The sequence below is a fragment of the Manis javanica genome, chromosome 2, assembly GCF_040802235.1.
Source record: "Manis javanica isolate MJ-LG chromosome 2, MJ_LKY, whole genome shotgun sequence".
Lineage (NCBI taxonomy): Eukaryota > Metazoa > Chordata > Mammalia > Pholidota > Manidae > Manis > Manis javanica.
In genome coordinates this window covers 77,964,005-77,976,166 of record NC_133157.1, presented here as the reverse complement: position 1 = coordinate 77,976,166, position 12,162 = coordinate 77,964,005, and the positions used below count along the sequence as shown (strand labels likewise).

The window sequence follows — 12,162 nt, the reverse complement described above, 5'->3', positions numbered from 1 at the left end:
GTCTACATCTAATCTTGAGAAAATGCCAGACAAACTCATAAAGAGGAAGTTTCTATTTATATGTAGGGAGTAGGGGGCTGGGAACTGTATTATCCAAAATGTCACTATCAAGAAAGACTAAGAAAGGCTCTGACAATGTTCCAGATAAAAGAAAACTAAAAAGACATAACAATTAAAGGTAATACTTGGTCTTGTACTTGATCCTTTATTGGAGGAAAACAAATGCAAAAAAAAAAAAGGCATTATTGGGTCAGTTGATAAAATTGAAATACAGATGGGAGTTTAAAGTGTTGTATCAGTGTTAAATTCAGTGAAACTGATTACAATATGATGGTTATGTAAGAGAATTCCCTATTCTTAGGAAATAAACATTGGAATATTTAGGGATAAAAGGTCATGATGTGTACACTCTAGTTTCTCTTCAAATCACATAAATCTTTCACCTTTTACTGAAGATTTCCATGGAGAGAAACAGTTTAAAAAAAAAGGTCATGATGTAGGCAATTTACTCTCAAATTGTTCAGATAAAACACACACACACATAGAGACTGAAACAGACAGAGTCAGAGGGAAGACAGCTGAAATTTTAGTCAAATGAGGTAGTAATGTTAACAAACGAATCTGGTTAAAGGGTATAATGTACTGTTCTTATTGGAATTTTTCTGTGAATTTGAAAAAATTTCCAAATAAAAAACTTTTTCTAAATGAAGTGTATCTGTAGGTGATGACACACAAAGTTATACAAAATAAAGTATGGGAAAGAAGCAAAGTAACATAAAATCCATAAGATATAATTTTACTGTATAAACTTTAAAATCATTAAAATTAGCAAGAGAGAAAAGAGAGGAGGGAGGAAGGGGGGAAAGGAGGGAAAGAAATAAATGAAAAATAAAATAACTTCTCTGGAAGAATATTGAAAAAAGCTGTTAACCATAATTGTTTTTTCAGTATTGGAAGAGGAGCCTGAAAACATAGGGAGAGAGGGTTTTTGCTGTTGTTTTCATTCTATACCCCTTCAGTTTGAATTTTTGACCTTGTGAATTTATGTTTATTTTTAATAAATTAAATACATAAAGGCATCTGATGAGAATACACATTTCCTACTATTATATGAGACAAATGTGAAAGTTATTATAAATAATAATGCTTTATAGTTTGGATTGAACATTAAATTTCATCAGTATATGATGTTTTTTACATATTACACATCAAACTATTTTTAAGGTATTTAAGGCCTGGATCCAAGAAAAAAGCCATCCTATCTAATTGCTTTTATAAAATTATGAGGATTCTTTTGTCCAGAGTATCTGAATGTTTAGATTCACAGCTGAAGAGCACAGTTCAAATATGAAGTTGTTATAAAACCAAGGTAAAGATGCCCACAGTTTAACATCCTTTCTTACTATACTCAGCCTCAGGCTTTTACAAAGGGATAAATATGTGGCTCCTCTTATTTCTGTTTAGTACCTAATACCATTCTATACTATATAGTTAGAAATATGATATATATATACACATATACACACACATATATGTACATACATACACACACACATACACACACTTGACACTGATTCATCAGTTCTGATGTTTAAGGGCTACAGCCAGCAAATGAAATTTTCCTTCTATGGGTTACTTTTTAAAGGATTAGTTCAACAGTTAAGGCCTCCTATAGCCATGCCCAAAAGCCCTCTAAAACAGTGCTTCTCAAGTTTAAATGTTCTTGTGAATCGCCTAGGGTTCTTGTTAAAATGAATATTTGGATTCAGTAGGTCTGGGGAGGGGCTCTTGAGTCTGTCTGCAAATCCTCAGGTGATGCTGATGTGGTGATATAGACCATCCTGTGGTCCATCACATTGAGCAGGGAAGCTATAAAGGATTGAGCATAGGTAGGGACAGGACATAGGCTTGAGTTCTTCTTTGCTTACCTTTTTATTTTTTTTTTAATCTAGTTTTGTTACCAACCTAGTGGTCCTCAAGGCTACTGGAAGAATACTGTATCATTTCCAACTATTACAGTCTGAACTGAGACTATCATCTGAGAAATTTTAGTCTCAAGAGGCTTTAAAAAGGTACACTTGTATCTCTATATTTTCAGTTAATGGTTAAAATATTTTTTTAAAAAGTGAAGGGTTAACCAGTTGGCCATCTGGTAGAAAAAATATATATATAATTATGTAGAAACCATTTCATTCTGGTAAAAAATCATGTTGTGGAGTGAATCTATGAGGAAGTTCCAGTCCCCAAGTCAAGTCTCAAACTGTTTTATGGAGAGTTGCTTAGTAAGTGCTTTTCTATACTACGTGCACATGTCACGTGAACTCCACAGGTAGCCTCCGTACGAAGCAAGTATCATGTGGGTGACTTACTACAGCAACTGTTGTCTTCACTCTGTCTCTTATAAGCCCCTCATGGAGAGAGAAGCACTGTCTGCCTCAGGTTCTACTTCCACATCCACTACACCTGTGGGAGACTAATGTTTTATGACTTATACTTAATTGTTCCTTGCCAAAAGCATATGCACACAAAGGTACAGGAAAACCTATGGAATCCAGGGAATATTGATCATAATGTAAAAATAATTAATCCCTCAAGATAAGTGATTTAACAGGAAAGAGCCCAGATTTTTATTAAAGAACTAAACACCCTGTTGCATTCCCTGACTGTTTAAAAAAGTCTGTTGACATCAAACATGTAGCCCACATGGATTAAATTAGGTCACTCTTCATGTTACAGTTTAAGATTTCATAAAGTACAGCTTGTGGTTAAATCATATGTTTCAGTTCTGAAGGGCTGGCTGATGACTTCCCAATCTTTTCAATATTGTACCCCGAGTGATATTTACCCAAGCACCACCACAGCACTCTTCAACCTAGTCTCAATAATCCAGCCCCCAGCTTTGCAGCCCACTCCACATTTTGATTCCCAATGAACAAATATTTGTGGTGTGTTCATGGGCTATTTAAAATGTTAGCACACTGGGTTCAGTACAGCATTCCATGAAGAAAGGGGACACATTTGTGGCCCCTGGGTTAAATGTTGATGGGAATGAATTTTCATTCAAAGCACCAGGTCTTTTATTCTTTCCTAGAAGGTTCAGAGACAGTTGATGGGGACTAAACTGGGACAGTAGTTTGAGAGGGAAAATTCAAAAGTGTCTAATGAGGGAATTTTCTTCTCCACTCCCACCACCTTTATTCTATTTGAGGGCCCCAAATGCTAAAGCATTAATGGGTTTTCAGATGAGCAGGAAACAGAGAAGACAATGGAAGGGAGAGATTTTTCTTTACGTATAGGTGTCTAGATGCTTGTGTCTGAACTTCTTAGCACAAATCTGTTCATAGACTTAACCACTTGGGAGCTCATATAGGCAAAGAATGTTTACTCATCTCAGTATCTTCCTGTTTCCAGGATTACAGGCTGTCAAAAACAAAGACATCAACAAGTTCATGCTGTCTGTCTTGTTTCACTTAATTCATTTTGTTTGCAGTCATAACAAGCATGTTATTTATTTAGTTGTAAATACATACCTAAGTAAGGATGCATTCTCTTTAATCCTTTAATTTAACAAGATCACATACTTGAGGAAGCCAAAGGTTTTATAGCAAGATTAGAATGAAGAGTTGTTTCCTCTTAGATTAAAATAGATATCCTGAATATTTGATTTGTGGTATATCATTATGTTTGATATTTAGGTACTCTCTTGCTGAGGTCTAAATTAGTATGTTTATTAAATCCCCTCTAAGTGGCATTTTACCCACTGTGTTTACATTTAGAATCATCTTTCATGATAAAGTCTGCTGTGAAATGGGAAAACTGATTTATTGCCTATGTTTCTTCCAAGTTTGATTGCTAAAATCCATCTGTCAACAGAAATAAAGCATTCTTGTGTATGCACACACACACATAAAGTGCACACTTTGTTTCCTTAAAAGAACTGTGGCCCTTTAGTCCACTCCCCTTCTTAGTTCAGTTTTTAGCAGCAGGAAATGGTAAGTCAGTTTGTTTCTTTTCTGATTCCTGCCAAAATTTTTCTTTCCAGTGCACTGTCTTTGCATCATTAGGAAGTCAGGCTGAAAACTTTGGTAAGGTTTAGGCAGAAACAATCTTTTGAACAAAGAATTGTGTATTTGGCAAACCACAGTTCAAGCATCTACTCTTGAGGAATAGATTGAGAAACATTTAACATAAATATAAGAATGAATCAATATGGCTTGAGAAAACCACGCCCCAAAAATGTTAATCCATGAATGGAAACACTGAATGGTTAAAGTAACAGAAGACTATGGTAATAGTAGATTAATTCCTACAGATATTCTGAAATAACCAGCTTTTATTCAGATAACTTGCTGACCCCACTCACACAGGTCTGGTTGGCCTATGTGAGAGTGCGAAAGGTCTCTAACAAATGGGAGATTTGACAGGAAAGCAAAGGCCTGATGGCACAAAGCTCTGCTTACCAATGAGTCTACAGCAATGGCAGGATTTCCCATGCTGGTTTTCCCTTTGCAAGGAAAAGTAGGGCCAACTCTTCCCCAGCTCATGGATCTTCTATCCAGTCTCTCTGTTGTTAGACAGCCCATTCCTAGTCTGCACAACTCAAACTGCCACCACACCAAAAAGCACATCATCAAGCCAGGAACCCTCATTAACATCTCAGCCTACATAAATCAGGTTAACAAACCCAAATACCTGGTAGTTCCTGAGCCATTGGAATTCAGAGGAGGTAAGGGGCAGTGGGAGAGAAAGAAGAGAACAAACTGACGAGCTATCAAGTGTCATGTGGGCAGCTGGGCACTAAGAGAAAAACAGTGTGCACGGTGGGAAAAGCCCTGGGCCAGGTGGGTTCACATCCTCCTACATCAAGGTCATATGGCAGGTGATGTTCCACATACTACATGAAGTGATCCGACAGCTCTGAGAGATAAGAAGTATTAGGATTATTACTTCTACTTTGCAGATGGGAAAGCAGAGGTACAGAAAAGTTTAAGGAATTGCTCAAGCAGTCCACATCCTCCACCAGCTATGCTGACTTTATGATGTTATGTAACTGACTTAACTTATGAGCTCCAAGGTCCCATTTAGGAAACTGGAGATAAAAATACTTACATGAGGTTGGGTTGTGAGAATCCAATGTGAATATGCATGGCAATTATTAAAAACTAATTTCCTTCTTAAAGGATGAGGTATCTGCAGAAAAGGGAACAAAGAGGGCATGAAAGAAAACTTAATCCACCTCCTGCTTTTACTGGTATGTTCCTGGGCTTCCCACCAATGCCCCACATGTCCCCAGCCTGCTAGGCTCTACACTGCATCAACCACTCCTCTAGCCCTATCTGCAGATTAATGAACAGCTGCTTGAGTAGGACCACAGGACACTTTCATTTCTAGCAGAACAGAAAGAAGCAACCAAGCAGGGAGTATTAATAATGAGCTAAATTCTCACCTTCTGAAACTGCAATGGAAAACTTGGGTTATTTGCTTCAGTATGTTTTCATTCTCACTACATGAGCAAAATTCCTTAGCACTAACTGGCTAAGAATTCATCCTGCCAAGAATTACTTCCATTTACCAGAAACTGCCTTTTTCCCTTCACTTTACATTTTCTGAAGCAAGACACTGTTTTGATATTGTCATATCAACAAATATGTATTCACTGCCCACAAAGGTTTTGGAGGAGGCTGCAGCAGGACCAGCAGAAACTGCATTCAACTGGGGATGAGAAGCATGTTCTGCTGGTTCTCTTGCTCTTCTGAGTGGCCCTTGATTTAACCACTCCATGTTTGCTGACCTTCCTCTGTAAACTGTGTTCATCTCTTGTGTTCCTTCTCAGCTTTAACTCACTGAGGGCCCGGCCACATGGCAGGTGGCTGTTGTAACAAACTGAGTAGCTTAAACAATGGAAGTTTACTGTCTCACATTTTTGGAGGCTAAAAGTCCAAGATAAAGGTGTCAACAGGGTTGGTTCCTTCTGAGGGCTAAGAGAGAGAATCTGTTCCATGACTGTTTCCTAGCTTCTGGCAGTTTGTTGACAACCTTTGGCTTTCCTTGGCTTCTAGAAGCATCACCCCAATCTTTGCCTTCATCTTCACATGATATACTCCCTGTGTGCCCATCTGTGTCCAAATCCTCCCCCTTTTATAAGGACAACAGTCATACTTACCCTACTCCAGTCTAAGGTCTTAACCTATCTAATTATGTTTGCAATGATCCTATTCCAAATAAGGTTGCATTCTGACCTAGTGGGATGAACTTCAACATACTAATTTGGGTGGGGGGAAGCAAGAGGGACAATTCAACCCATAGCAATTACTTTTCACATTTTCTTCATATAAGGTATTCCAATCTGATTGTTTTTTTTTTACCTGTCTATACAACTAGATGCTAAACTGTAAGTTTCCACTGAGGCACTAAGATATGACAGATATTAGATATCACCATGAAGTATGAGGAAAATTGCCAGCAAAAAGTTTAAAATAAGAAGCTAGGAATAGATGAGATCAGAGCTTGCAAACTTGAGTGCACACATAAATCACCTGGAGAGCTTCTAATTCAGTAGATCTGGGATGGACATAAGATTCTGCATTTCTAACAAGCTCCCAGGAAATATTGATACTGGTGATCCATGGCCCACATTTTGAATAGCAAGCGACTAGAAGGTAGATTTATAACAACCAAATGAACAATATGGAAAAACGTAGAGAGGGTTTTTGTGAAAGGATTACTTTGTTGAGAACTGAGCTGTGATTACCCCTTCTCTAGGACCTCCCCACCGCCAAGGAACAGCTGGATTTATGCGGAAATGCTGCTTCCCAAACCCGAGACTAAAAGAGACTTCAACTGTACCTCTCGGAGTTTGCTGTGTGACCCTTAGATTTGGAGTGGAGAATGGACTAAGTCTGACTGTCAGCTGAGAAACCTAACAGGTCAGGGCTGCTAGCTGCTCGATGGCAGAGGTAACTGTTAGAATCAGCTCAAACCTGCAGAGTCTGTCAGCAAAAGGGATGTGTGAGAAATGGGCCACTGACCGAAAAGAAGCTGTCTCACAACAGCATCAGTCAAGTAAAAATCTTTTGACCCCATTTCCTCTGTTCCATCTCAATGCTCCAAAGTGGGAGGAGTGAGAACAGCAACTAACTGAGTGGAGGAGAAGGTCAACAATAAAGAGAGAGGAAGCTAACCACACTGTTTCTCAGACTGTTGACTTTCACCTAAGGAAGGGGAAAAGATGTGAGCCAAACTGAGACTATGCTCTCCACTTCCAGGGACTGAAATATTTTATTACCTGAGAGTTTCTAGAAAGGCCATAGGACTGCCAAAGTGTTCATGCAGAAGACAGAGAAAGAATGACTTCCATTAAGCAGGTTTTAAGAGACAGCAGGAGACAAAAACAAAAATGATTTTAGGAATATACTCTATGTATTCCTGTGTATTCCATAGAGTCCTACAAGTTCGTTGTGCTGGCAAAAATTCTTTCTCCTTGGCAGAAGCTAAGTAAGCCCCATGAGAGCAGAACCCTTGACTATCTTATTCACTGCTGTTTCCATGGCTGCTTTATTTGTATGTGCGGTTTAGGCACTGCACAATGGCACCACATCCAAGAGGCTATGATTCAATTTGTAAACACAGATTTGCAGGTTTACTACCAAACTTATACAGCATAGGCAGTACAGCCCATTTTCTCAATGAAATCAGGATAGTATAACAATTTTCCAAAAGATAATAAGTAAAATTTCTTAAGGAAGCTCATTCTTACAAAAAAAAAAAAGCCTTCTGGGTTAATAATAGTCCTGATATCTAGGACCTTGAAGATTCCCTGGCATATAGTGGACATCTGATGAATATTTGTGAATGAAAAATCAGTTTCCTATTAACCCTTCTATGAATCTCTGTTGAAGTGATAATATTTTAAAGTCACAGAATGATTATATACAATGAGAGAATTTATAAAATGACTAGCTACAGAATTCATATATAGAAATCAATAGTCTACATTTATATAACCAGATAGAAGATATAAAGAGAACCTATTTGCAGATGAAGTATCTAGGGATTAACATAAAAATTGTGTAATCTATGTGAAGAAAATTTTACAATGCCACTAAAAAATAGTTAAACAAATGGAGAAAAGAAGACATGGAAATGATAGGTTTTATTGTTCAGCACATCTGAGACCCTGAGAATCCCATAATTGGAAGGAGATAAGAGTGCTTCAAGTCCCATAATAGGAAGTTCATAAAAGAGTAAGTGAAGTGTTTCATTTCTGTCAGCATGCCCCCCATTTTAAACTGTATGCTGAAATGATCTGGGGGATTACCAGAAATACTAACCTTTTCCTTTCCTGCAGTAGGGTATTTGTCTAGGTTCACTCAAAAGTTACATACAAAGAGGGCCCCCAGAAGAGTAAATTCCAAGAAGACATAGTCAAAGAGAACTTACACATCTAAAAAGGCACAGCCACTATTTCCATAAAGGCAAATGGAATCCCAGGGATCCCCACTTCCCGCAGCCCTCCTCCCCAGCTTACCTGTGAATGGGCCAGGGTCATTTACAGCTAGGAGAGACTGCCCTGAGATAGAACAACAAGGGAACTCCAGGACTTTGGGCTTGTTCTTCTTAGTACTGAGAATTCCCATGCCCTAAATGGTCACTTGGCTGGAACTTATATCACTCAGGTCTCAGCTCAACTATCATCTCCTCAGAAGGTATGCCTAACTACCCACCTAATTCCCTGTACTCCACTCCCGACACACTACTACTTTGTAATTTTTAAGATTTTCTTCTAGGGCTTGCCCCTCTAAAATCACCCTATTTGCTTACTTCTTATCTATATCTTCCCAGGGGAACAAGAGCAGGACACGGTATTCTCACCACCCAGAATCTGCACTTCCCACTGCTTTAAGAGTTATCAGGGCTGTTATTTCCTCTGGTTCCTCTATTTCACTGGTATGGTCCTTGACTTACTTAATGTTTATTGAGCATCTAGTATGCATCTGGCAGTTCTAAGTGCTTGGGACACAGCAAAGGAAAAAGAACCTTGGCCCTTATGGAGCTATATTTTAGTGGAAAGAGGTAGATGATAAACAAATATATACCATGTCAGGCAGATAAGTGCTATGAGAAAAAAATAAAGCAGGATAAAGGAACAGAAGGTAAAGGCTGATGAACATGAATGTTTGCTAGAGGACCAGGCAACATCTTTCTGGGGAGGTGACCTGTAGTACTGAGGAAGAGAGCCACACAACCAACTGGAGAAGAGTGTCCCAGGCAGAGAATATCACATGCCAAAGCCCTGAGGAGGAACAGGCTTGATGTGTTCAAGAAACAAGGAGGCAAGTGTGACAGAAAGAGAACAGATGAGGGAGGGACTGAGGAAAAAGGAGGTAAGAAAGGTAGCTAGGGACCAGACGGGGCAGGGCTCGGCAGACCATGACAAGAACTTGGTCTTTTATTCTTAGTGAGATGATGAGCCATCTGGAGGGTTCTGGAGAACAATGATCTGAACCACCTTTTGAAAGTAAACTGAGGCTATTACTGTGTGGTTAACAGACTAAGGCTTGGTGTGAATGCTGGGGGTGGGGGTAGCATCAAGGTCAGATGGGGCCCACTACAACAGCCCAGGTGAGAACTGATGTTGGCTTGGGCCAGATGGTGGGAGAGAAAGTACTTTGGGACCTATTTTGAAGGAAAAGTTGACAGAATTTGCTACAGGATTCACTAAAGACTATGAAGGCAAATGCCAGGTCCTGATTTCAGTTCTTTCCTCTAACATGTCTGCTTTAAGTCTCCCCAGTAAGTTCCTAATCCTATCTCCTCAGCAAATTATTTCCAGGATCCCGCCACAGGGCAGGCTCTGGTCCCTACCCTGGGCCATGTAACTCTGTTGAAAAGTTATTAAGAGAGCCCCTACCTGCCTCCCATGCTTTATCTTACCAATCCCTATCCTCACCCTCCACTCAAATCAAAATGCACTGTTTCCCAAACATTCTAATTCCATCTGTTCTATAAAACTCACTCAGTCTAAACTGATCTTTATGTCCTTTGAAGTTTATAGAAATTGTTAGGTCCATCAAGCAAGCAATTATGTTTTTGCATTTGACATCTTTTTGTCAATTTATGGATTTGTCAATTTATTTAACATTTCATATAATCTTACATGATTAACTAAAATATGAATTCTTAAATGACAAATAATTCATCTTATATTCCTTCATATTCTCTTACTACATAGCTTCTACTAGCACATAGTGTCTTAGGTTTAGTAAATGATAAATAAAAGTGTGCTCATGTGATATATGACACACATATCTGTTCCCAATAATGAATCTCCCAACCACTCCAAAGTGTCTGTTTTAGCTGAAATACAGGACTGATATGGGAAAAAATACAAGATGTAACTAAAACAGGAAGTTGAGGTTTTATTTTAGAGGTCTAAAATGCAAGACAGGGGAACTAATAATTTTGTAGGCAATTGTGAGCCACTGAATGTTTTTGAACAAGGGGTGGTTTAACAATACAATAGCCATGTTTTAATAAAGGAGCTTAATCTGCCTATTCGTATATCGTGAATTGGAAGGGAAATGGCCAAGTGAGGGTTGATATTCCTTATCTAACTATTGAAAGGATCTATGTGAAAAGTATTAAGGGTTTGGAATAAAAGGCTGGCTGAGGAAATGTGAAGCTTGCAATAGAAGAAATTTTCTAAGAGAATCTGTAGAATTTTCAATACATTGGATATGCTAATTGAAAAAGGAAGAGTTACACATGACAAATTTCAATCCTCGGTGTGTGGAAAATATTATTATATTGTTATAGAAACAGGGAAGTCAAGAGAAAGTTGATTGGGGGAAGAACGCAGTGAGTTATTTTCAACATGTTGAGTTTGAGAAGTATATCCCCACAGAGGTACCCAGAAAGCAGCTGGATATAGAGGATTAAGTTAAAAGGAATGTTAATTCTAGAGATGAGAGTTTTGTGAGAAAAATGGTTTGCAAAAGCACAGCCTTCACCTTCCCCCAGTTTGACCTGTTGCCCCCACTTAAACTAGTCCAACTGCCACAGCTCAAACTATGACAAACACTTCCAGTCTGCTTCCAACAGGGATATTCAAAGTGAGAAGGATAAAGAACCAGAGAGAAAGGACTGGTGTGGCTGGTACAGGGATGGCAAGCCAGGCTCCTGCTCTCATGTGATTAACCCCCCTTAACTTACTCAAATTCTATTCATGTCATATTAATTATTGGGACATACAGTACAGGCCTGCAAATTTCTCTCAAATACATTCTATACTGGTAAACTTCACAGCAAAGGTATAGTATATATATAACTGACATGGATTGCAGTTATGCCTTCCTAGACTTCATGCTGCACTTTATATTTTAGTTGTTTGATATTATTGACTTGCTTTAATCGCCCACATACCCACATACACTGCACTCTCCAGACAGCTTGGTGTAATTCCATATACATCAAACACTACATTCACAGTCAACTAGCCCAGCATCTCTCTCAGCTGATAAAAGCATGAATCCAAAGATACAGCAAAACTAAGAGGATGGTTTTGCTGAATTGGATTAATATCAGTTCAAAGCAATGGTGAATGAATCATAAAACATGAAAGCATTGTGGATGTATTTAAAGAAGATTGGAAAAGAACACAAATGTGATTTCTCCTGAGTCTCAAGAGGTAAACATGTAACTCAGAGCCAAGAAAAGCAAGAGGCAAAGTATTACTTACCACCCTACACAAACAAAAAAGGAATACAGAAATCAGGGCCGAAGACTAAAGCAATCATTAAGAGAACAACGGAAGTTACAGTTTATGGGAGGAAGTTATACAGGAAACTGGCACTGAGAAGTGAAGGAGATGGTACCCTGAGTGCTTCACGTACTGAGAACTGATGGAGATTGCCAGTGAACGGTCTCATGTGCTTTTCTTTGGGTGTGTAGCTCTCATAACTGCACATATGACATATAATCACCCAGTGTAGACCTAAAAAATTCCTAACTTGGAAGCAAACAAATTATGCAATTAAAAAGATGTTTTAATGGGAGAGAATCTTTAGAAACCATCAGTTTTATGAGAAACTCCAGAATGAAATGTCATATGCTAATTTCGGGAACTGCGACTTAAAACATTAGGAATGTAACCATATCAAAAGT

At 38.6% G+C, this 12,162-nt stretch overlaps 1 non-coding gene across 1 annotated transcript; it reads left to right on the top strand.

Moving 5' to 3' along the window:
• Positions 1-407: 407 nt before the first annotated feature.
• LOC118967096 (U5 spliceosomal RNA) lies at positions 408-520 on the top strand. The gene has a single exon (XR_005053901.1). It is a non-coding gene; the product is annotated as a U5 spliceosomal RNA (small nuclear RNA).
• Positions 521-12,162: the final 11,642 nt, after the last annotated feature.